We start from the raw sequence: 24968 nt of genomic DNA on the forward strand, positions 1-24968 counted from the left end.
AACGCGAAGGTCTTTGGTGTTAAGTAAGTTTCGCCTATTCGAGATAGAGGTTGTCAAATTTAGAGTGTTGTGGTTCATTGAATAAAAACTGAATGTCAATTACAGGGAGAAACGGAAAAGGAACTCTGTTGATTTTATCCCCATCTGCAAAGATTTTTATAATATCAAGTCAGAAAAATCTGTTCCTCTCTAAGAAATCGAGTCGAGTTCGAGACACTGAAGACAGCCTTACAGTGGAGGTCGAAATACGCACCTGTATAGATTCCAACGTGGTGGATTTAAAATGAATACAGATCCTATACGATTTAAGCAACAAAGTTTTTTTTAAATTTTATTTTTTTAAATTGCTTATAAACCGCGTATATCTGGTTATCCCTAAACTGACGTAAAAACCCTGATTCATCATTAGGGTGGCTCAAATTAGTATGGGAAAAACTTTTTTCAATTTTTTTGATGGGCCGCTCTCTTATTCGGTTCTATTTGATGCCCTGATACTCTGGACAAAATTTCAGCCAAATTGGTCAACGTTTGGGCGGTGCTAAACTCGTTGGAAGTTTATATGGAAAAATGTATGCAGAAACATCCAAAAACAGTAAATTGCAGCTTGACTACACAACTTACGATGAAGAACTATGATACTCATTCATATCTTGTAGAATTAAATACAGAATATTATGCTGAAAACCGCGAGAAGATTAGAGTTCGCCCGGCTAAGTTATTAGCATTTCTCCGAAGTGGGGTTTGAGCAAATTTCGTTTCTTTTACCTTTGAAAAGAAATAAATTCGCCCCTACAACACTCCAGTAAAATGCTAATAACTTTGTGTAATAAACTCTAATCTTCTCGCGGTTTTCAGCGTAACATTCTGTATTTAATTCTACAAGAACTGAATGAGTATCATGGTTCTTGATCGTAAATTGTGTCTTCCAACTGCAAATCAAATCAACATTCTAGCGGTGTTTGTGCCTTGCTCGTGCATTATATACACAGCAAAAAATTGTAATATAACATCTGATTTGATGCACATAATCGCCGTCGCAGATCGTATGTTTTGTGTTACAAAAAGTGACGTACTTGGAAATTCCTTTTCAAAATAATGCGATTTGCGATGTAATAACAAAAATAACGTAAAAATCAGTCAGCAGAAACCTCGCTTTCAGTAGCTGGGTTAGGGGTGTTCGGAAAATATCTTTCATGCTTCCGAAATACATGTTGAAGAAATGCAATACATTATTTATTTCTTAAATGTTGTACAAGAACATAAAATATCATAATAAATAATTTGTTGTTCGAAACACGTTAACACGCTTTTAATATAAAAGTTTTAAGACTTTAGGCTTTCAAGAGTTTTTATTGTTCTTTGGAGTTTTTAAATGTGTTAGGGTTTTTAGTCAGATAGATCATTTTATTCGGCGGGCTATGGCCTTCGCGCGACGGCAGCTTGGCGGTGTCATGTCGTTCGCATACATATTCATAGATCAATTTCAGCCAGCGGCGGCGGCGTGGCGGCGTCACGCCGTTAATGATCGGCGGCATTAGTCGACGTGGGCTAATTTTACGCATAATATATTCTGCCGAAATCTAAGGAAGCTTCAAGGAGTTCCCTCGTAAGTTCATTCAGAAGTTCGCTCGTAGGTTCTGCGGAGTTCCCCCGTAAGTTCCTCCAGGAATTTCTTCATGAATTCCTCATAGAATCCCTCCGAAAGTTACTCCAAAAATTCCTCCGGAAGTTCCTCCAGGAATTCCTCCGGAAGTTCCTCCAGGAATTCCTCCGGAAGTTCCTCCAGGAATTCCTCCGGAAGTTCCTCCAGGAATTCCTCCGGAAGTTCCTCCAGGAATTCCTCCGGAAGTTCCTCCAGGAATTCCTCCGGAAGTTCCTCCAGGAATTTCTCCGGAAGTTCCTCCAGGAATTTCTCCGGAAGTTCCTCCAGGAATTTCTCCGGAAGTTCCTCCAGGAATTTCTCCGGAAGTTCCTCCAGGAATTTCTCCGGAAGTTCCTCCAGGAATTTCTCCGGAAGTTCCTCCAGGAATTTCTCCGGAAGTTCCTCCAGGAATTTCTCCGGAAGTTCCTCCAGGAATTTCTCCGGAAGTTCCTCCAGGAATTTCTCCGGAAGTTCCTCCAGGAATTTCTCCGGAAGTTCCTCCAGGAATTTCTCCGGAAGTTCCTCCAGGAATTTCTCCGGAAGTTCCTCCAGGAATTTCTCCGGAAGTTCCTCCAGAAATTTCTCCGGAAGTTCCTCCAGGAATTTCTCCGGAAGTTCCTCCAGGAATTTCTCCGGAAGTTCCTCCAGGAATTTCTCCGGAAGTTCCTCCAGGAATTTCTCCGGAAGTTCCTCCAGGAATTTCTCCGGAAGTTCCTCCAGAAATTCCTCCGGAAGTTCCTCCAGGAATTCCTCCGGAAGTTTCTCCAGGAACTCCTCTGAAAGTTCCTCCTGAAGGTATCGATAATCTAAAACTCTCTCTAACTTGATGTACTGTAGCTAGATATTTTCCCTTAATCGATGAAATTTGAAGTCCCTCAAATCTAGTATACTGCGTTCCCTCCGTAAGTTGATACCTCCCTTGGGGGTCGTTCAAAAATGACGTCACAGGTTTGAGGGAAAGGGGATCTAAGATTCTGTGACAGTACATATGCTAGGTATACAAAACAGCGCGACAGAGGGGGGAGGGGGTCTTAACATCTCGAAAAGTAGTTGACGTCATATTTGAATCGTCCCTTACTCGATATCGTCGAGTCGAAGTAAATTTTTCCAATGCCTTTCAATGAAGGTAATCGAGTTATGTTCTCAAAAACGGTTCTCATGGACTTACACGGTGTCGGGCCATTTGACCGAGTTCCGTTTGGCCGAATGCCATTTAGCCGAATATCTGAAAATAAACTTAGATCGTGAATAGTGAAAAGTGAGTAATGAGAAGCAGTGTTGTGCTGAATGATTCTCAGACGAAAATGATTGCAGTTTTCACGTGAAAATTTTTCAGGTGAAAACAGTAGGCGAGTTGTCGCCGGCGATAACTTCTCAAATGATGGAATCAAACGATAATAAATACAGAATTATCATTCAAAAATAAACCAAAAATAAACCAGATACGATTTTTAAACGATACGCACTCGCTGGCGAGTTTTTATCAATTGATAATTTAAATGTGTGATCGCGTGTGAGTACTCATCAATCTCGGTTTTTTGAAAAAAAAAATTTCTCATCCCTGATGAGAAGTGAGAAATTCGAGATGAAAGTGCGACGTATAAAGTAAGAAGTGAGAAGTGAAAGGTAAGAAGTGAGAATTAGGATTTAAGAATTAGGAAGTGAGAGGTGAGTAGTGAGCAGTGAGAAATGAGAAGCAAGAAGTGAGAAATGAGAATTGAGAAATGAGATGTGAGTTGTAAGAAAGAGGAGATGAAAAGTGTGGAATGAGGAGTGAGAAATGAGAAGTTGGATGTGATTGGTACGAAGCGAGATGTGAGATTTGAAAATTGTGAAATTAATCCTTATTCTACCCTGTTTCCTTCTTTCTTATTTTTGCTCCCTTCTTCCCTCACATATTTCTTTCTTTCTTCTTCTTCCTTATTCCCTCTTTCTTCTACTTCCTTCCTTTTTCTTTTTCCTTTATCTTTTCCCATATTTTTCCTTGCTCCTTCTACTTCCTTTCCTTCACCCTTTCCCTTATCTTCTTCTTTCTTCCTTTTATTTTTTTCCAGTTTTCTTTTTTCTTCATTCCTTTTTTCTCTTTCCTTTGTCCCTTTTTTTCTTTCTTTTTATCTCTTCCTTGTTCTTTCTTCCTAATCCTTCCTTAATATCTTCGTCTTTCTTTCTTTTTCCCTCTTACTTCTACCTTCTTTTTTCTTGTTTCTTTCTGTCTTATATCTCACCACTCACTTCTCACATCTCAATTATCATTCTTCACTTCTCATCTCTTGCTTATGATTTTCTCACTACTCACTTCTTACTTTTCACTTCGCATCGATCGCGTATCACCAGTCACTTCTTACTTCTCATTTTTCACTTCCCAATACTAACTTCTCAGTTGCTACTGTACGCATCTCACAACTAAGTTCTCAATTCCTTTACTCAGCACTCACTTCTCACCACTCTGTACTCACTTCGAACATCTCTCTTCTTAGTTCTTTCTTTTCACTGTTCACTTTGAACATCTCACTGCTCCCTTTATTTAATAAGGAAACAATTATAACGTTGGCTTTCTCAGTCTAATTTAATTGAGACGGCTAGTTTGGCATATCCTGACGTTTCGGTACCGTGTATTGGACCTTTTTCAAAGGTTAAGAAACGAGAGTCAGCTGACAGCTCAACCCTTGTTTTCAATTAGACTAAGAAAGCCAACGTCAAAATATTCATTCTACCAGTCGCAATCTTCTGCGACCAAATGACCTAAGATATATTTCTACATGCTATGAAAAGAATTTGATATTTTGAAAACAGTGTTTATGCCTTTCTCGTGCATTATTATACAACCAATCAATTAATCAAATATATTATTGAATAATTATTTGAAGTGCTATTATTGGCGTACGCGTTTCCTACGAAAAAGGCACCATCACTGCTAGGTGGATTCATCATGGTTTTTGAAACAATGACTATTTTCAAAAAAAAAAACACATGTATTTGACGCCGAATTATGATTCCTGGATCAATTTTGAACAACAAAGATGTTTCGTATTTTCTTCCTTTATTATTACCGTTTTCAAGATGTTTCAAATTTTATTTTTGAAAACTGAATAAATATTTGTATTCCGCCCTATTCAAAACTTTTTCTTAGAACATTCTTAGGATTAGAACATAAAATTGCCAAAATGTATACATCAACATCAAGACAGTTGTGCACACTATTAAAAGCTTCCTGTATGATCTTGAAAAAATAAACTTGATTCAACAAAATTGAATCAGCTTAAAGGAATAATCCTTTTCTATTATTGTATAGTATTTCTCCAAATCAAACTGTTGTATTTTGTTATTTTCCTCCGCGTCGATGCTACTGATGTTGCTGACGGTACTTCCTCAAGATAGTTCTTTGATCCAGATGGTTATGCCTCAGCTACTGGTGGGTGTGGTTCAGCTAATGGTTATTATTGTTCAGGTACAGATGGTTGTGGTCCCTTCACTGATTGCACATCACCATAAACATTTACAGTCACTTGTTTTAGCAGTCTACACGAATCACAAATAAACAAAGACGTGTCCAAAGGAATATTACATTCCATTGATTTCAATATGGATACTTTACCATATGGCTCGGTGATTGTCACAGAGGTGAGAAATAATTCAACGCGATTAGTTTCTTCGTTGTCAATCTTCTGAAGGTCGCATATTTCTCAATCTTCAATACGATATGCTGTCCCTAACTACGTTAGGAATAAATAAGATTAGCGTTGAACCTTTCATGAACTTTCCTTCCACCACTCGACAGTAGAAAGGATAAAAATTTAATCAAATCAGCCACCGTTTCTCGGTGTCCAATCGTTCAATGTGTCGCATGTATAGTGGCGGTAAGCGCCGCGTGGGAAGGATGTGGGATTTGCAACACAGAGCGGAATGCAATCGAACGAGTTGTTGCTTCTGCTGAATCTGTCATGTCTGGAAATTTTATCTATCATCAGGGAAATTTACCGTTCTGCGCATATGGTGTTCGTTTGCCAGTCGGAATAGCGACCCATGAGGTAGATATCATACAACATGTTCATTGTTGGTTGATGTAAAATCGATCCATGGACGTATTTTCCCGCACGATGAGACCGTTCTGACATCCGTATATATGTATCCAGTTTTTTATATATATCTTAAGTTTTGATCTAGCAGATTAAGCAATTTGGTTACACTTGCATATACTTCATGGAGCTAGCAACAATATCACTCGTTGTCAACGTAGTGTGTTATTTGGTATCGGAAACCATCCACAAGAAACTCTTAACTCTACTTTACATTTAAATACTTAACCAACTTTAACTTGATTGTTTGAAAACAGTATGTGAAAGATTTAGTTCGAAAAACTTATTGGATGTAATCTCTTCCTTCGGTGGGATGTAATATCGATTTTGTAAACACCGATTTATTTTATAATTTCACTCATCGCTACGACAGAGTCGGAAAAATCAATTGTTTTGTTTACAATGCTTATAAACATGCGGTTTTCGGCTAAATGCTTCCGGTGTCAGTAAGGAAGTTACAGTCAAGATTAGCACTCAACTATGATAGTATAGTGAGACTCACAGTCAATGTTTATTTGTTTGGATCGTGATATAAATATGAGATAGCAAGAGTCTGTTCCGGCTTATCATGGGGTGATATTGAATTAATAACCTTCCCTTTTCGAGTGGTATAAAGCTTGGTAAGTCACAAGACAAATAAACTGGCTTCATGGTTGAACGTGTCAAAATATATATTGTGACCATGAATGCGGTACAATAAACGACACAAATCAAAGTGATTCATGTTATCATGAATATAGCTTGTTTTCATATTATTAAAATGTATTCTGAATATTATTCAAGATTTCATCAATGATTTTCTGTATACAATGCATTGAAGTTTAAATTGTTGACATTTTTTTCTGTTTTTGCAATATTGTCCTTTTTACTTAGCTGGAGTCAATCGAAACAAATTTATCACGCAAAATTTGAAATTGAGCTCAAAACTGTAACAGCTTGTCACATTTTTGTGATACTGATGAAGTTTTATATGAGAATCTATTTATTGCGATAATCCACTACAAACTTCAGGAAATTTTTGGCATAAAATCAAATGATTGACCTTTTGCCCTCCAGTATCCCGTCAAATCATTTCATGTAACTACTCCCATTCACCTCGAACGACCTTGACGCCACCAACGTAAGAAATCTTATTTTCTTTAGGAGTTTCCAAATAAAAACGCATTTAACGGTGTTGTATAAAACATCATTCGAAAAGGAAATCGCCCAAATCGAATTAAATCAACTTTAAGTTCGACCTCCCTTAACAGCTAATTTGAATCCTCACATTCCAACTACTGCCCACCGACTGCTGGAAGAAAAAAATGGTACTTTTATTGTGATCCAACACGCCATCCGGACCGGACCACCTCACCCTTGTTCTACTACAAGCTTGCGCCCCATTGCTAATTCCGTAGTCAAACTCAGTAAATGTTCAAAAGAAGAAAATCAAACCTTTTGTAAAGCGATTTAGGATTTGAAGTGGCGGCACGTATCGGGAGACTGAGCTGGATTGCCGGTCAGTGTTTCCACCTCTGGATGTTTTTTTTTGTTGATTGTTGGATAGTATATTAACCAATATAACCCCGCGTCTTATAATTAGGATAGCCCTCGTGAACGTTCAGCGATATTTGGCTACACTCCAGGCGTCAATTGGTTAAGGAGATTTACCATTAAATATGTGATTATATATTTTATAGTCGAAATTTAACTGCTTTTAATAATGGGTACGTTCAAATCATAATCCCTAAAAATACAACGCCGCAACCCAAACATAATAAAAACATATTTTTTAACTGGTTGGAATCGCGAATATGGTGTGATGATATTTGGTTGACATTTGGAAACTAGCTGAGCATTGTTGCTAATAAGCGGTGCGATAAATATCAAATTTTGATAATTCTAACCATCGTTTTGACTCCATGGAAGGTTATATATACTACCAACCGACCTTGTTCGACCTGTTCATTAACAATTTACACCCATGCCATAGAGATCCTTATCGACGATTCCTTGTGCTGGGGCAAACGCACACCGGCAAAAATCCTTTTACTTCTTCCATTGCGGCCGACCGCCAGGAAGAGGTCAAGGATTTATTAGGGCATAGATTTAACGCTACTTAGTTCAATGGCGCTTGATAAATATGTACGTAGCATTCAACCAAGGTGGCATAAATTATCAGGAAAGTCCTCTGCATCTAAAATCATCCTTCAAAATTGAAAAAAATACATCCGTTCATTCATACATTCGGACAGTTAATGTTTATCGAGATTTGTGTCACCGTTAATGTGCATAAGACTATAACTTTCATGCTGTGCGTTTATTTTTGGATATGAAGCAGTTTATAGTGGCAATAAAAAGACTTACACGCCCCACAATAATAAAAAAAATAATGTCGAACAGTTGTTAAAAGTACATCATTATCACGGTGTCTTTATGGAAAAATAATATTGTTATAATAATCAGTCTTATGAAACACCTACCAAGTAGATGTTTATATTCTCTTTTGTTTTCTTTCCTTTATTTGTTGTAATAAAAGGCCCTGGAAGTGTTGTTCATTATGAACCACTTGGCACAGCGGCCAATAAATCCGCTCTTTTTTCATCCGAAAATAAATATACCTAGAATTTATTGACATTTCCAGTAAAAACATTTTCTCTTTAAAAAAAGCTTTGAAGAAGACTAATCTATTTCGCATCGCGATGCGTTGGAAAGTTTTGTGACAGTACTGGATGAAAGTAACGACTTCGCTTGAACCAGTTATCGAAGCATAGCAGTGAGAGAGGCGGCTGGAAGCTTTTGTTGTTATGGGAAAGTAACGGACGTTACCGGGAAACCAATTCTCGGTAGGACTGCTGAAGGCGACCTTCATAGGTTGGCTATAGGAAGCTGTTTGGTACTGGGTGGAGGGTGGCGTGAAAATTGATGTACTCAGCAGTCGAACCACTGGAACCAGATTATTGGTAGATTTCTGTTGAAAACGACTCTACAGGGGTGGGCGATGGGAAATTCTTTTGCACCATCTCTCTATATAAAAATGAGTAGGCAATACAACTCACGATTTCTTTCACGATGCAATTTTATATCACCAATCGATTTGTCTTGGGCACTGTCGTGCTTTGTCAATATTTTCCCTGGGATAGGTCGAACACAACGAAAATGCAAAAAAGTTGTCCTGATCATGGTGCTAATACTTTATACGGAAATCAAAATAGCAAACGAGGGGATTTTGCGTGAATAATAATATTATGAGCTTCGTGTGGATTTAAATTCAGTTTATTGATAATCAAATCATAAAAGTTTTCAAAATAAGTCACCTATGTAAAAATAATATTTTTAGAAACGGAATTTAACCTAGAACAACATTCATATTTTAAGCCCATTTTTGACCCATTGTTATAATATGTTCAAGCTCAAATTGAAAAGACGTATTAATGTAGTAAACATTTGTAGTTTTGATTACACTTTACACATGAATTGTCATATCGTCACTGCAAGGGCTTAAAATGATGAAACTAAACACCTAATGAGTGAAAACATTTTATATTTTTTGGTTTTGACACTTTTCTCGAGCTTCATCTTAATTCAGCGGTTCTCAACCTGGGGTACATGTACCCCTGGGGGTACCTTCACCGGGCCCAGGGGGTACCTCGGACAAAAATGCATAATGGCGAATTTTAATCAAAACTTATTGATACAGTATATTTATTTTTATTTCAAATTTTTGTCTTGTACATAATATGCATGGCGATAAGTAACTCAAAAACTATTGAATCCTTTCCTCCACAACCAACACAATGGATGAAGGGCTGTGGGACAAAAGATCAAAAGGACAGAACGAAATTTCAAAAATCTTCTATGCTATCTACTTGATTAAAAAAATAGTTGAATGATAAAAATACGAATATTAATATGTTTCTAAACTAAAATTTAGAGTCAACACGTTCAAAAGCCTCCATTTAAAGGACATGGAAACTTCGAAAAACTTTGTTGCTTCGAAAGCCATCTATTAAAAAGTTCGGAGAACTCCTTTCAAGAGGATCGGAGGACTTCTTCCAAGAGTTTCGGAAACCTACTTTCAAGAGGTTCAGAGGCCTCGAAAGCCTTTCTTTTAAGAGGTTGGGAAACCTTCTTTCAAGAGGCTAGGAAACTTTCTTTCAAGAGGCTAGGAAACCTCATTTAAGTGGCTTTAAGAGGCCTGGAAGCCTCCTTTCAAGAGGCTCGGAAGCCTCCTTTCAAGAGGCCCGGAAGCAGATGAATTCAGTGAGATGGAGATCGGGACAGTTCCCCTATACCCTGTTAATTTTTAGTTCCAGTTTTCATATGTCTTATGAGTTACACTAATTTTCATTTACAGCAAAAAAAAATAGGGGTACCCCAATTGATGCAAAACTACGAAGGGGTACCTCTCAAGAAAAAGGTTGAGAACCGCTGCTTAATTGAATACAATCCGCACGACATGATAAATATTATTGATAGTTTTAAGCAATGAGATCATTCTCTAACAACTTTGAAGATTTTATCTTGCTTTACAAATTTAACGTAAATAAAACTAAAAACGTAGCTTGAAATCAGATGCAAATTCCATAAAGAAATATAAAAAAGCCATAAAACTGCATTCTCCCATAGATGTAATTGTTTATAATTGCTAATATTGATTTATTTGTGGAAATTTTGTATTTTAATAATTGCCTACATTACGGCTCTTGCAAACGCTATATAGCTGGGGGAGGCCCACGTGGCATAATGCTTTTTGGGATAATGCTATTTGACATGACTTAAGTGTCTAATGACCATTTGGCATAGAGACCATTTTTCATAACGACCATTAGGTATAATAATTATTTGGCATAATCCTTGGAAAGATGTATCCAATACGGGTCTGGGTCATTTGGCATAGTCATTTGGCATAAAGCCATTTAACATAAGTTCATTTGGTATAACGGACATTTGGCATAATTTAAAACTGCAATAAAAGAGTGAATCAGTTGGCATAATTTGGAACTTTGAAAGAGAAAGGGTTACGTGATGTATTTTTTCACACAGATAAAGTAGAACGAGGATATGTTTTGATAAATTTAGACTGATGGTAGACATTTTATGAAAGGACGGTCAAATGAAACAGCAGAACTACTTCCGAGGAAAGGATCACATCCATCATTCCAGGCAAACAGCTACTACCAAAAAAGAAATCTCATTTCTCACTGTTTGATGTCGGACAAACATCTACTTTTGAAGAATCGAATCCAACATTGCCTAAATTGGAGCAAACGCCTACTTCCAAAGAAGGAATCACAATCACCAATCCCTTATACACGTTTACATTTAAAGGACGAATTACATCCTTGTTTACTTATTCTGAGCAAACTCCTAATTTTAAAGAAGAGAAAATATCCACCATTGCCTTACACCGAGCAAGCACCCACTCTAACCCGGTCAACGCTTATTTTTAAAGAAGGGATCACACCCGCAATTGCTTTAGCCGGGGCAAGGCCCTACTTTTAAGTAAGGGACCACATCCGCGACTGCCTTCAACCGAGCAACCCCCCATTTTTAAAGTCCAAGCAAGCAAGCGCCCACTTAAGTCGAGTCAAGTACAAGACACTGAAGACGGCCTTACTTTTGAGGTTGAAATACGTATCTGTCAAGATACAATTAAGTGGTGGAATTCAATGGGATTGTATAAACTCGTCTTATGACAGGTGAAAACATTCCACTAAAAAGCTCAAAATAATTTTCTTAGTGAAAAAATTCTACGCGTCCGTTTTTGGTATAAAAAAATATATTTTGGCCATAACTTCTGAGCCCATAGTCCGATCCTACCAATTTTCAATGGGACAGGTTTCTGCGTCGAATGCAACTTGTTGCGAGCAAATCGGTTAAGAATAAGTGCCTAAAAAATGAGTGAGTTTTTTGCACGTATTTTGCGCACAGACATACATACATACCATACACACACAGACATCACCTCAATTCGTCGAACTGAGTTGATTGGTATTATAACACTATGGGTCTCTGGGGCTTCTGTAAAAAGTTTGATTTTGGAGCGATCATATAAGAATTATGCCATATGTTCGTTATGCTAAATGATCCACTCTTTTATTGCAGTTTGAAATTATGCAAACTGGCGTTATGCCAAGTGAATTTATGTTAATGTTTGGCATAACGACCATTTGACACAACAAGAAAAAGTTAATCGTAGGAATATATGATTTTAATTTTTAGAAGTATGTATTTACCCGGAATAAGACAAAAGAGTATATGACTCCTTCTTTAAAAATACGCATTTGCACATAATAAAGCAAAAGAGTAGATGACTCTATCTTTAAAAGTACGCATTTGTCTGGGATAAGGCAAAAGTGTAGATGACGCCTTCTTCAAAAGTACGCATTCGTCTGGAAAAGTCGAAGCGTATATGATTTCTTTTCTAAGCATACTATCGGAATAAGACAAATGAGCAGATCATTCCATCTTTTTAAGCACACGATTTGTCCTTGTAGCGAGAAAATGAATAGATCATTCCTCCATTCGAAGCAAGGTAAATAAGTACTTTATTTCTCCATTTAAAACCATTTAAATTAAAATTTACCCGAAATTAGGCGAACAAGTGAATCACTCCTTACAACACGCTATGCCCAGAATAAGGCAATAATACATATGACTCTTGGTGAAATGGTCGTTATGCAAAATAGCCCCTGGTTATTCAACTCGTTATGCCAAATGGCATTTGGGGTAGCACCGTATAGCGAATCAACCAACCAAGCGTATATGGCTCAACACTCCGTTTTCTTAATAACTTTTGAGCGCAATGACCCATCGTGACTATATTCAATACTAGCAAACCCGACGAACTTTGTTACGCCTAAAATTGATTTATTCTTAGATTAGTTCTCGAATTATGCAGACATTTATGCAGCCCCCCTTTTCCAGAAGGGTGAGGGGTTTCGAACCACCACAGAAACCTGTTTTCTCTTCCAAAACATTCAAATGCTAGATTTGGTTTCATTTGCTTGATTAATTCTCGAGTTATGAAGAAATTGGTGTTTCATTTGTATGGAAGCCCTCCTTTCCAAAGGGGGGAGGGGTCTTGAACCATCTTAAGAACCTTCCGCGACCCCAATAACCTCTGCATACAAATTTTACGCCGATCGGTAAAGTAGTTTCCGAGTCTATAAGGGTCAGACAGGCAGAAATTCATTTTCATGTATATAGATTGATGAACTAGGGTTTTTCCCCCGTCGAATGCAACTTGTTGCGAGAAAATCGGTTAAGAATTACCATATGAAAAAAATGGCTAATGTTTTTTTGGTTTTCGTGTGCACACCAGTGCACAGTCAGTGGGACCAATTCCAAAAAAGACGGTCATAAATGTTAGAAGTGAATAAAATGGTCTAGCAGGCCACATATTGTGATTTTTCATTGAATAGATGGTTCATCTTCTCGGCATCAACGACCCGTAAGATAAAGTACAATTATCGGAACAAGAGGTGGGGCACCAGTCGTCGCAAGCACGCTACAGTTCTCTACGACAACGTGCTTGCACCAAGTGGGGCCCCATCAAATAACCATGGCTGGCGCCGCCAATGTAGCATTCACCATTTATTTAATTACCGATTTCAGTCGCCTCACCGCAGTGCTAACGAAAAATTTATTTAGTTTTCTTACGCACCATGTAAATAAAAAAATCATTCGTATGAAAGAAATCGTACATGAGGGGAGGGGAGTCGAAAACCCCAGAAATAAAAGCTCACGTAATAAGTGTACGACCCCTAGACAATTTTAAGCTGATGTCACACCATTGCATAGGGGCAAATGAGAAGTAGAAAGAGAAGTGAAAACAAATTGTGCGTTGCTGCACTTATCAAAATTGTTTGGCAAGACCGAAAGGACCACCGTCAGTAAAACCGAAATAAATGAGCGGGCGGAGGGTAGCGGAACCTAATTTCTTCAGTATTGGATTCCTGACAAAAAAATGAAGCTTCAGTGTGAATTTCATTGATGGGTACCGGCCCTTTTGAATTTTACAACGAATACAGCAGAAGATGATGCAATAATAATTTTATAGGGGAAAATACCTATTCTTGGCAGTCTAAGACATTCGCCAAATTGAATGATAAAAATAATGAATAATTACAGTAAAACACAGGTATAGTTCAACTGGTATACATTTGCATGCTCTTCCTTTGATGATTGGTGTACACTTAATATAATATCTTTTACCACAAACTTAGTAAATTTAATATAAAGTAACAGGTCAACGTTTCTTCTATTGGCATAGCAATTTCTATTATCAGCAATGATTTTGCTCCCTTCAGCAACTAGACATGGAAGTAGAAAACTAGTAATGTATTGGTGCCAGATGCTGGTTGTTTATATCCTCTAATAGTAAAATTCATTCATAATAATCGGCCGCACGCTCATCTCGCTTCACTCAATTTTGGAAGAAATTTTATTAATTATCAAAACTGGCTTAAAACAAACCATGAATTTTAGCCTTGGTATCAATTTTATGTCATGTGGAAGATAGGCAAAAAAATTTAAACACATTGTAAACAAATTTTACCCCTTATGCGGCCAACAAAAAACAGACGTGAATAGCAGATAGGGTACCCCTGTACCCAGATATTGACAATTTCATAACTTTTACCATTTTTAACCTATTTGAATAATGTTGGCCATTTTGAAGAAGGGAACATACATACTTTTCGTCCGCTGCCAAGATTCACATCTTTTGTCTTTTGTAATGCCTTAGAGTCTTCACGCGTAAGCAAAAGTCTATCAACCAGTTTCAAATATACAACTTGCTCTTTACGGTCCTTAGATTTGAAGGTCCTTACATGATATGTTTGTTTCCTCAAAATAATCATGGGGTTGTGTACAACGACGTAAACTACGTAAAAACAAATCTATACACATAAGATTGAGCTGGAGCCACCTCATTCGTACACTACGTTTCACAGTTGAATAATTGATAATACCCTAAAAGTAGGCAATAATGTATGGTTGAAATGCGCTATGTAGAAACAGGAATGGTTATGATTTTGTTTTATGAGCTTGGAAAGTATTAAAGTTGCAAAAGGAAAACGGTTCTGTCAGCCACATAAGGCTTAAAATACTACGGTGTGGCTATCACTTTTGATATAATTCATTGTCTGAGTAAAGATCTGAATAGAAGCATTTGTATTCTAACACTTTTTTAAAATAAATGCCAACGCCGGATATTTTGTTCGTAGATTTGCTAAAATCAAATCACATGGAATTGTGCTTGGTATTTTTTTAGCGTGTGTTTGATATGCTCACAAACACATTCTCTCGATCTATTCCGAAGTGCGCTGCTGTCAAAGAAAACGAACAGTCCCGATTTTATTTAGTGAAACATAGAGCAAATATTGGATAAATTTGCTATTTGTGCCTTGTGGTGGTAATCAAGTGATTATAAATTGTAAAAAGTAGTTTACGTACCAAATTTGTCGTATCATACACCTCACACGCTGCCCACAGTGATAGTCTACTCAGTTCACCACTCATTTGAAAGAAAAAGACAGAAAATTTGTGTCCAATGATCATCAGCTTCAGCCCGCTGTTGGCAAACCTAGTTGAGTAACCTATTCCTGCTTTACTGAGAGGCATTCTCATAAGCAGTGAAGAGCAGAAAAAATACACGGTGTCTTTGTCCAAAGAGACTTATTTAAAAAAAAATCAGTATCCAAGCGCATGATCCACCGAATATCAAACAGATATTCTTTCTTCTGCTCGCGACGAATAATACACGCACTTTACTTACTTTCCCGATGGCTACTCATTTCGCGACGACTAAAACACGCACTGCCTACTTTACTTACCCGCACAAAGCAGAACAAAATTTCGGTGATCGGCCGATCGTTCTTCTTACAGAAAAACATGACCGGAATCGATACACATTATGGTGGCTCAAATTAGTATGGGAAAAACATTTTTCAATTTTTTTATGGGCCGTCCTCTGTTCTATTTGATGCCCTGATGCTCTGGACAAAATTTTAGCCAAATCGGTCAACGTTTGGGCGGTGCTAAACTCGTTGGAAGCTTATATGCAAAAATGTATGCAGAAACATCCAAAAACAGTAAATTGCAGCTGGACTACACAACTTACGATGAAGAACTATGAAACTCATTCAGATCTTGGAGAATTAAATACAGAATGTTATGCAGAAAACCGCGAGAAGATTAGAGTTAGCCCGGCTAAGTTATTAGCATTTCTCTGGAGTGGGGTTTGAGCAAATTTCGTTTCTTTTACCTTTGAAAAGAAATAAATTCACCCCAACAACCCTCTAGTAAAATGCTAATATCTTTGCGTAATAAACTCCAATCTTCTCGCGGTTTTCAGCATAACATTCTGTATTTAATTCTACAAGAACTGAATGAGTATCATGGTTCTTGATCGTAAATTGTGCCGTCCAACTGCAAATCACTGTTTTTGGATGTTTCTGCATACATTTTTGCATATAAACTTCCAACGAGTTTAGCACCGCCCAAACGTTGACCGATTTGGCTGAAATTTTGTCCAGAGCATCAGGGCATCAAATACAATCGAATAAAAGGGCGGCCCATCAAAAAATTTGAAAAAGTGTTTTTTGAGCCACCCTAATACACATGTTTACTTTCTGATTAATTTACTCACACGCACAAAGCAGCACAAAATTTCGATGACCGGCCGATCGTTCAGCATGCTAAAAAAAAAAACACGACCGCACACGATACAAGTTTTTTTACTTTCTGATTAGTTTACTCACCCGCACAAAGTGGAACAAAATTTTGATGATCGGCCGATCGTTCTGCTTACTGAAGAAAACACGACCGGACTCAATACAATTTTTTACTTTCTGATTAGTTTACTCACACGCACAAAGCAGCACAAAATTGATGACCGGCCGATTACCGGCTGCTTACTGATGTTTCGTATACTGGAGGAAATCCCATAGCTTGATCGAGGAACGTCGTATTTCAAACACCTGTAGATTACATGTTCGACGGAGTTTAACATCCCGCAGATTTTACAAACGATGCGGAATGGTCCCCTACCGAAATTATGTAAAAAAGCGGGTGTGGCCGGTACAGAGACGAAAAATGATCTGTTGAACCGGTTAAACCTTTACTCTGCGAAATTGTGTTGTAACGTCCGCTATAACGTTCCCTGAGATTCAACAATGCCCGGAGTGCAGGCCAAGGTGGTCGCTATCCAGGACGTTTGCCTGGATAGCCTGAATCCAGGGGATAAATATCGAAGCGATTTCTTCCGCCGTCGTGGCCTCATCCAACAGTTTGCAAAGCCCTCACTTATTCACCATGCTTCAGGACTGCTTGGGCTAGCGCTCCGTATGAGATACCGCACGCCTGCGCGCCCTTTCTTAGGACGAGGACCGGTTCGCCCGGTCCCGTTCACCTTTTACTACGAACACGCTGTGTATAGTTTTAAGTACATTGGCGTAGCGCTTATTTTTGATCTTCACCAGCAACGCTCGCTCGCCTTCTTCACTTTCTTAGCTACCGTGTATCAGGTACCATCCATAATCTGATTCATTTGATTGCAACCTGGTCTGCTGATTCGCACTATCCCGACGCTATTCTGTAGGTAACGATATGTGCCGGGATAAGGATGGGAGCATCTTGACGGACGAACGTGTGGTGATCGAAAGGTGGAAGCAGCACTACGAGGAGCATTTGAATGGCGCTGAGAGTACAGGCAGTGGAAGTCAAGACAGCGGAGGAGATGACTACGTCAGTTCAGCGGACGATGGAAGCCAACCAGCCCCCACCTTGAGGGAAGTTAAGGATGCCATTCAACAGCTAAAGACCAATAAAGCAGCTGGTAAGGATGGTATCGGAGCTGAGCTCATCAAGATGGGCCCGGAAAAGCTGGCCACTTGCCTGCACAAACTGATAGTCAGAATCTGGGAAACCGAACAGCTACCGGAGGAGTGGAAGGAAGGGGTTATATGCCCCATCTACAAGAAAGGCGACAAACTGGAGTGTGAGAACTTTCGAGCGATCACCATCCTTAATGCCGCCTACAAAGTGATATCCCAGATCATCTTCCGTCGTCTGTCACCATTAGTGAACGAGTTCTTGGGAAGTTATCAAGCCAGCTTCGTTGACGGCCGCTCGACAACGGACCAGATCTTTACTGTACGGCAAATCCTTCAAAAATGCCGTGAATACCAGGTCCCAACGCACCATCTGTTCGTTGATTTCAAGGCGGCATACGACAGTATAGACCGCGGAGAGCTATGGAAAATTATGGACGAGAACAGCTTCCTGGGAAGCTTACCAGACTGATCAAAGCAACGGTGGATGGTGTGCAAAACTGTGTGAAGATTTCGGGCGAACACTCCAGTTCGTTCGAATCGCGCCGGGGCTAAGACAAGGTGATGGACTTTCGTGCCTGTTGTTCAACATTGTGCTAGAAGGTGTCATGCGGAGAGCCGGGTGTAACAGCCGGGGTACGATTTTCAACAGATCCAGTCAATTTATTTGCTTCGCGGATGACATGGACATTGTCGGCCGAACATTTGCAAAGGTGGCAGAACTGTACACCCGCCTGAAACGTGAAGCAACAAAAGTTGGACTGGTGGTGAATGCGTCAAAGACAAAGTACATGCTTGTGGGCGGAACCGAGCGCGACAGGGCCCGCCTGGGAAGCAGTGTTACGATAGACGGGGATACCTTCGAGGTGGTCGAGGAATTCGTCTACCTCGGATCCTTGCTAACGGCTGACAACAACGTTAGTCGTGAAATACGAAGGCGCATCATCTGTGGAAGTCGGGCCTACTACGGGCTCCAGAAGAAACTGCGGTCGAAAAGATTCGCCACCGCACCAAATGTGTCATGTACAAGACGCTAATAAGACCGGTTGTCCTCTACGGACATGAAACATGGACAATGCTCGAGGAGGACTTGCAAGCACTCGGAGTATTCGAGAGACGGGTGCTTAGGACCATCTTTGGCGGTGTGCAAGAAGACGGTGTGTGGCGGCGAAGAATGAACCATGAGCTCGCCCAACTCTACGGCGAACCCAGTATCCAGAAGGTAGCTAAAGCCGGAAGGGTACGATGGGCAGGACATGTTGCAAGAATGCCGGACAGCAACCCTGCAAAGATGGTGTTCGCTTCCGATCCGGCAGGTACGAGACGGCGTGGAGCACAGCGAGCGAGATGGGCAGACCAGGTGCAGAACGACTTGGCGAACGTGGGGCGTATCCGAAGATGGAGAGATGCGGCCTCGAACCGTGCATTGTGGCGTCAAATTGTTGATTCAGTGTTATCTGTTTAGATGTTAACTAAATAAATGAAATGAGGTAACGATTGGTTCCCGTCCGGGTAATTCCGGGGCACGTTCATCCGTCATCTGCTCTATCATTCAGAACATACTCTAGCCTGTAGCACTTTTTACACCATAGTTGTGGTGCTTTGGAAGGAGAACGGGCAGTTTGCTTCCTCTTCTCCGTCTTATATAGTTTTCCAAACTAACCAACCGCCTGCACTTCCTGTTCCTAGCAGCAATAACCGACTTGGGAAACTGCAACAGGTCCAGCTTCTGCTCCTTCACTATGGTGTTCCGTCCATATTGGTATCCTCGATTATAGGGGGAATGACGGCTTTGGCAGGTTTTGTTCTATTATTGTCAGGGGGTTGTTTTATGACTGATTATGCTCAAATTTGGCCTAAACATTCTTTGCATATCAAAGAATATTGTGGCCAAATGTCATAAAATTTGGTCGACAAAAACCCCCCTGACAATAATAGAGCAAAACCTGCCAAAGCCGTCTTTTCCCCTATGTCGTATTGTTGCACTTCCGATTCCGCTTGACCGTAATGATAATTTTGCAACCCCCCCCCCCCCTTTGTCACGCTTTTTGTATTATATCTCTAAAAATGTTATAAGGATCGTCACGCTTCTCAAAACCCTCCTCCCCCAAAAAGCGTAACGTACATATTTTGAGGATGATCCCTCATTGTCGTATTGTATCTAAGCGATCTATTATTTTGAAAACTAAAGGAGGCGAAATGTTCCAATTGCCAATTCAAAAAAATATATAATTACGCTATGACTGACCTCCTGTTAGAGCCAGATCAGCAATAAAGGACAGCAGTCATCATTTCTGCATATCGGACGATCGACCCATCAGCCAATCATCGACGAGGTGCATCAATGTGCCGCATCAGCATATCAATATAATAAATACTGCCATCAACCCCGGCATGCTTGTTCAGTTTTTCTTTATCGACGACCGTGATTACTTCTGTTCGCGTTTTAATTAGTGAATAAACGTAGTTTCTGTTAAACTTAGTGTTAGTGCTTTTTAAAACACCGACCTGTCGTCCCTGGTCAAGATTGGCGCAGCCGTGCGGTTTTAGTGCGTTTAGTAAGGACTAAGTGTGAATAACAGTGCAAAGGTTAGGATTGATAAATCCAACCAGAGTGAGGCCGCGATTCACCGACAAGTGTAAGCATCTGACGTAACCTGAGAGGATACCCAGAGTTGAGCCTCCGCCGTACACTTTATACGACGACTAAAGAATAAGCACCCGAGAACCCCGCACACGATTGCAAGGTAAGTGTCTTTTTCTCCTCTATTCTTAAATCGAAATACGAGTTAAAGCATTGCCGCTCGGTGGGCAAGTTTACTTTTACGATACGTATTGTGCCCGTTCTAAGAGAAGGCGCATACAAACTGCAAAGTATAAATTGCTAACCATTCGGAGTAGGAATTGTTCCAAGAGAAATTCCACTTCAACTGGAAAGTACAGTTCTAAGAGAAGCACATTCCAGAAGCATCACGAGTTCTAAGAGTACGTGTCTGCTTACCTAACCAAATTCTAAATTAGTTGCTCTTCTCAACGGAAACGCATGTAACGCCAAAAGGGCAAAAAGTGAAAAATAGTCTGAAAAGAGCTCGTTATCTTTTGACAAAGTCAAACGAGTGTATTTCTTCTGACTCAGAAGATAGTCTAGACTCCATAGAATCAGGAGATCTAGCACACATTCCCGTAGAAAATCCGCCTTTACTGGAAGACCTCTCTTTGGGAGAAAGTACGAATATGGAGGAATTTAGTTGTAAATTAGAAACACTCATGAAAATGATGGAAAGTCTAGCCACTAAACAAAACGAACACGATACATTCTTCACTCAGATGCAAACTCAGCTAAATTCTCAAACTGCTAGTAATTCAGGTAGCCAAACTCTCCCAACGATTCAACAGCAACAACACTTTAACGTTGATCACATTTTTAAAATCCCGGATCCAATCAAAATGATCCCAACGTTCGATGGAAATAGAAAACAATTAAGTTCTTGGTTATCTACCGCTGAGGAAATCTTAAACGCCCTTCAGCCACATGTTTCTACCATTCAATTCAAGATGTATGTGACAGCGGTGTCAAACAAAATTATCGGAAAGGCTAAGGATATCCTCTGCTTGGCAGGAAACCCTGACAGTTTTGAGGATATCAAGGAAATCCTCACCAACGCCCTTGGCGACCGCCAAGAACTGTCTACTTATAAAAGCCAATTATGGCACTGTAAGATGACAGAAGGTATGACAATTTTTCGATATTACCAAAAATCGAAAGAAATTGTTCAAAACATTAAAACTTTGGCAAAACAAAAACAAAAATATAGGGAACATTGGGATACCATAAATGACTTTATAGAAGAAGATGGATTAGCAGCGTTCATTTCAGGACTATCAGAACCGTACTTTGGTTACGCACAAGCGGCGAGACCAAAAGACATGGAGGACGCATATGCGTTTCTCTGTAAATTCAGATCTAAGGAAATATCAGCAGAAAACCTAAATAAGGACAGAAATGAAAAGAAAATTAGAAACAGAAATTTTGAACAAAAATTTTCAACTCACGGAAACACAAACCAAAATCAGAACAACAAAAAAGGAAACATCATACACCTTCCAAAAACCAAACCAACAGGATGAACCAATGGAAACAAATTCGGTTAAGTCAAAATTAACATTAAATAGGCGTGTGATTAACAATCATGAAACAGAACCAATTGAAGAAGAGTCGGCTGACGAACAAGAACAAGAAGAATCATCTGAAGAACTCGATCTAAATTTTCAAATAATTGCAAGACACAACATAACAACCTGAATTTCCTACCATACTTGAAATTATGGCACCCGAAAACGAAACAACGAATCAAAATGTTGATCGACACTGGCGCGAACAAGAATATTATCTCTCCGGAATCTTAGATGAAACCCTCAAAATTTCAGATACACCCATAAAAACGTTCAAGGTACTCAACAGGTTTGCGAAAAAGGTAAAATCGACTTTTTAATGGATTGTGTAAACCTCTTACATTTTATGTGCTCAACTTTCATAATTATTTTGATTGCATATTAGGTTCGAGTCTTTAGGAAAACTAAAACACAAATAGATTACGTTAATGGAACAATCACGCTTAACAACAAACAGTTTTCATTTTCAAAATTTTACCCATTGAAAAACTTTCAGAGTCATACTGTTACAATCAAAACATCAAATAATGGTGATTGGCTTGTCCTCTCTCCAAAAATTAGGAAAACACACCTATATTCAACCTGGATTGTACAGCGCCACAAATAACAAATCCACTATCAATATTCTTTCTAACTTAAAAGAGTTCTCAAATTTGCCAACAATCTCCCTAACGGTGAACAACTTTGAAACAATTTCTCCATACCCTATGAAAAATCCACAGAAAACACCTGAGTACGATTTAGAGTCTTTAATCAGAACGAATCACTTATCAAAATTGGAAAAATCTGAATTGATCCGTCTGCTTTGTAAAAATCAAGAAGTAATTCAGAAAAACGGGGAAAAATTAACCTGTACTTCAGCAACAAAGCATAAAATTTTAACAACGAACGACTCGCCCATTTATACTAAAAATTATCGTTACCCCACCACTTCAAAGAAGACATAGAGGAACAAATCCAAGAGATGCTTGGCAATGGTATCATTAGACCATCGAAAAGCCCATATTCCTCACCGATATGGGTAGTTCCAAAAAAATTAGACGCATCAGGCAAAAGGAAGGTCCGAGTAGTAATCGATTATAGGAAGCTTAACGAACAAACTGTGGACGACCGGTATCCTATGCCCCAAATCGAGGAAATCCTTGACTCTAGGAAAATCAGTCTATTTTACGACCATAGATCTGAAATCTGGATTTCACCAGATAGCTATGGACCCGAAGCATGTTGAAAAAACAGCCTTTTCAACAGACAAAGGACATTTTGAATTCACCAGAATGCCCTTCGGTTTAAAAAATGCCCCTGCGACATTTCAAAGAACAATGAACGATATTCTGGGAGACTATGTGGGGAGAAAATGTTACGTGTATTTAGATGATATAATCATTGTCGGATACAATTTGGAAAATCACTTAGAAAACCTCAATCTAGTTTTGAAACGCTTATCCGAATTTAATTTGAAAATACAACTCGACAAGTGCGAGTTCTTAAAAAGAGAAACTGAATTTTTGGGTCACATTGTCACTAGCGAAGGGGTAAAACCTAACCCCGATAAGATTGAAAAGATTATCCAATGGCCGATGCCGAAAAATCAAAAGAAATAAAACAATTTCTAGGGTTGGTTGGATATTACAGACGCTTCATCCAAGATTTTTCTAAAATTACTCGACCAATATCTAAGTATCTAAAAAAAGATTCAACAGTAGATGTCAAAGATATTACATACATAAATGCATTCAACACTCTTAAGAAGATCATTTCTACAGACCAAATACTAGCATACCCACAATTTGAGTTACCTTTTATTTTAACAACGGATGCATCTGGCTATGCCTTAGGGGCCGTTTTGTCACAAATTCAAGAAGGTATCGAAAGGCCAATTGCATTTGCCTCTCGTACTTTGTCTGAAACGGAATCTCGATATGCAACTAACGAAAAAGAAGCTTTAGCAATAGTGTGGGCAGTCAATAAATTCAAACCATACCTTCATGGGCAAAAATTTACACTCATTACAGATCATAAACCGTTAACATTTATTAAAACTTCCGATAAGAATGATAAGATTCTTCGCTGGCGTCTAGACCTAGAAAACTATGATTATGACGTCAAATACAGAGAAGGCAAATCAAATGTCGTGGCGGACGCACTAAGCAGGATGCCGATTGAAACAAACATAAACGAAGCGGATAATAATATGAATCCCTATTTTTCAGGTTCCGAAGATGAGGAAGATGAAGCAGAATCCACTGCTAGCAATCCACCCCAATCATTTGACTCCCAAACAATTCACTCCGCTGAAGACTCGGCTGATTATTTTATCCACTTTTCCGATAGACCCTTGAACTATTACCGAAATCAACTAATAATCAAAACCTCTCGTCTCGACACTATTATTCAAGAATCTCTCTTCCAAAATTTCCACAGAACCATAATTTCCCAAAAGAATTTTACAAAAGCAGAAGTTACACACTTCCTGAAAACTTTCCATAACGGTAAACAGACAGCCCTTATGGCGCCGGAAAACCTTATACAAATAATTCAAGAATCATTCAAAGAAAATTTCAGTCAAAATGGTCACTTTGTGTTTACAACAGTCATGGTTGAGGACGTTCAAAATGAGAATAGACAGAATCAGATTATAATAAACGAACACAATAGAGCGCACCGCGGCATCGCAGAAACGGAAGCAAAATCAGAAGAACATACTTTTTCCCAAATATTTACGCGAAAATCAGAAAATATGTAAATTCTTGCGAAATTTGTAACACCCATAAATATGAAAGAAAACCGTTTAATATTAAAATATCGCCTAGGCCAATTACTGACAAACCGAAGGAAAGAGTTCATATGGATATATTCATAATTGACAAATGCAGTTTTCTATCACTTATCGACTCATTTTCCAAACACCTTCAAATGATTTTTCTGAAATCTAAAATTTAGTACACGTGCAAAAAGCGCTAGCAAAGTACTTCACTACTCAAGGAATCCCTAAGGAAATTGTTACTGATCATGAAACCACATTCCAATCAATCCAATTAAGAGACTTTCTCGCTCAATTAGGAACACAAATCCGATATGCCGCTTCCTCTGAATCTAATGGTCAAATTGAACGCACACATTCTACAATTATAGAAATATTTAATACAAATAAACACAAATTTAGAACAATGGGCACAAAATCAATCATTCAATTATCAGTTGCATTATACAACGACTCTGTACACTCTTCCACACAGTATACACCGAATGAAATTATAT

At 38.9% G+C, this 24968-nt stretch overlaps 1 protein-coding gene across 18 annotated transcripts in view; it reads left to right on the forward strand.

Annotated features, from left to right (window-relative positions):
- LOC134227061 (casein kinase I) overlaps positions 1 to 24968 on the forward strand; it is a 263425-nt gene that overhangs the window by 152167 nt on the left and 86290 nt on the right. The gene's annotated exons all lie outside the window — the stretch shown is intronic.

The sequence above is a fragment of the Armigeres subalbatus genome, chromosome 3 (genome assembly GCF_024139115.2).
Source record: "Armigeres subalbatus isolate Guangzhou_Male chromosome 3, GZ_Asu_2, whole genome shotgun sequence".
Classification (NCBI taxonomy): Eukaryota; Metazoa; Arthropoda; class Insecta; order Diptera; family Culicidae; genus Armigeres; species Armigeres subalbatus.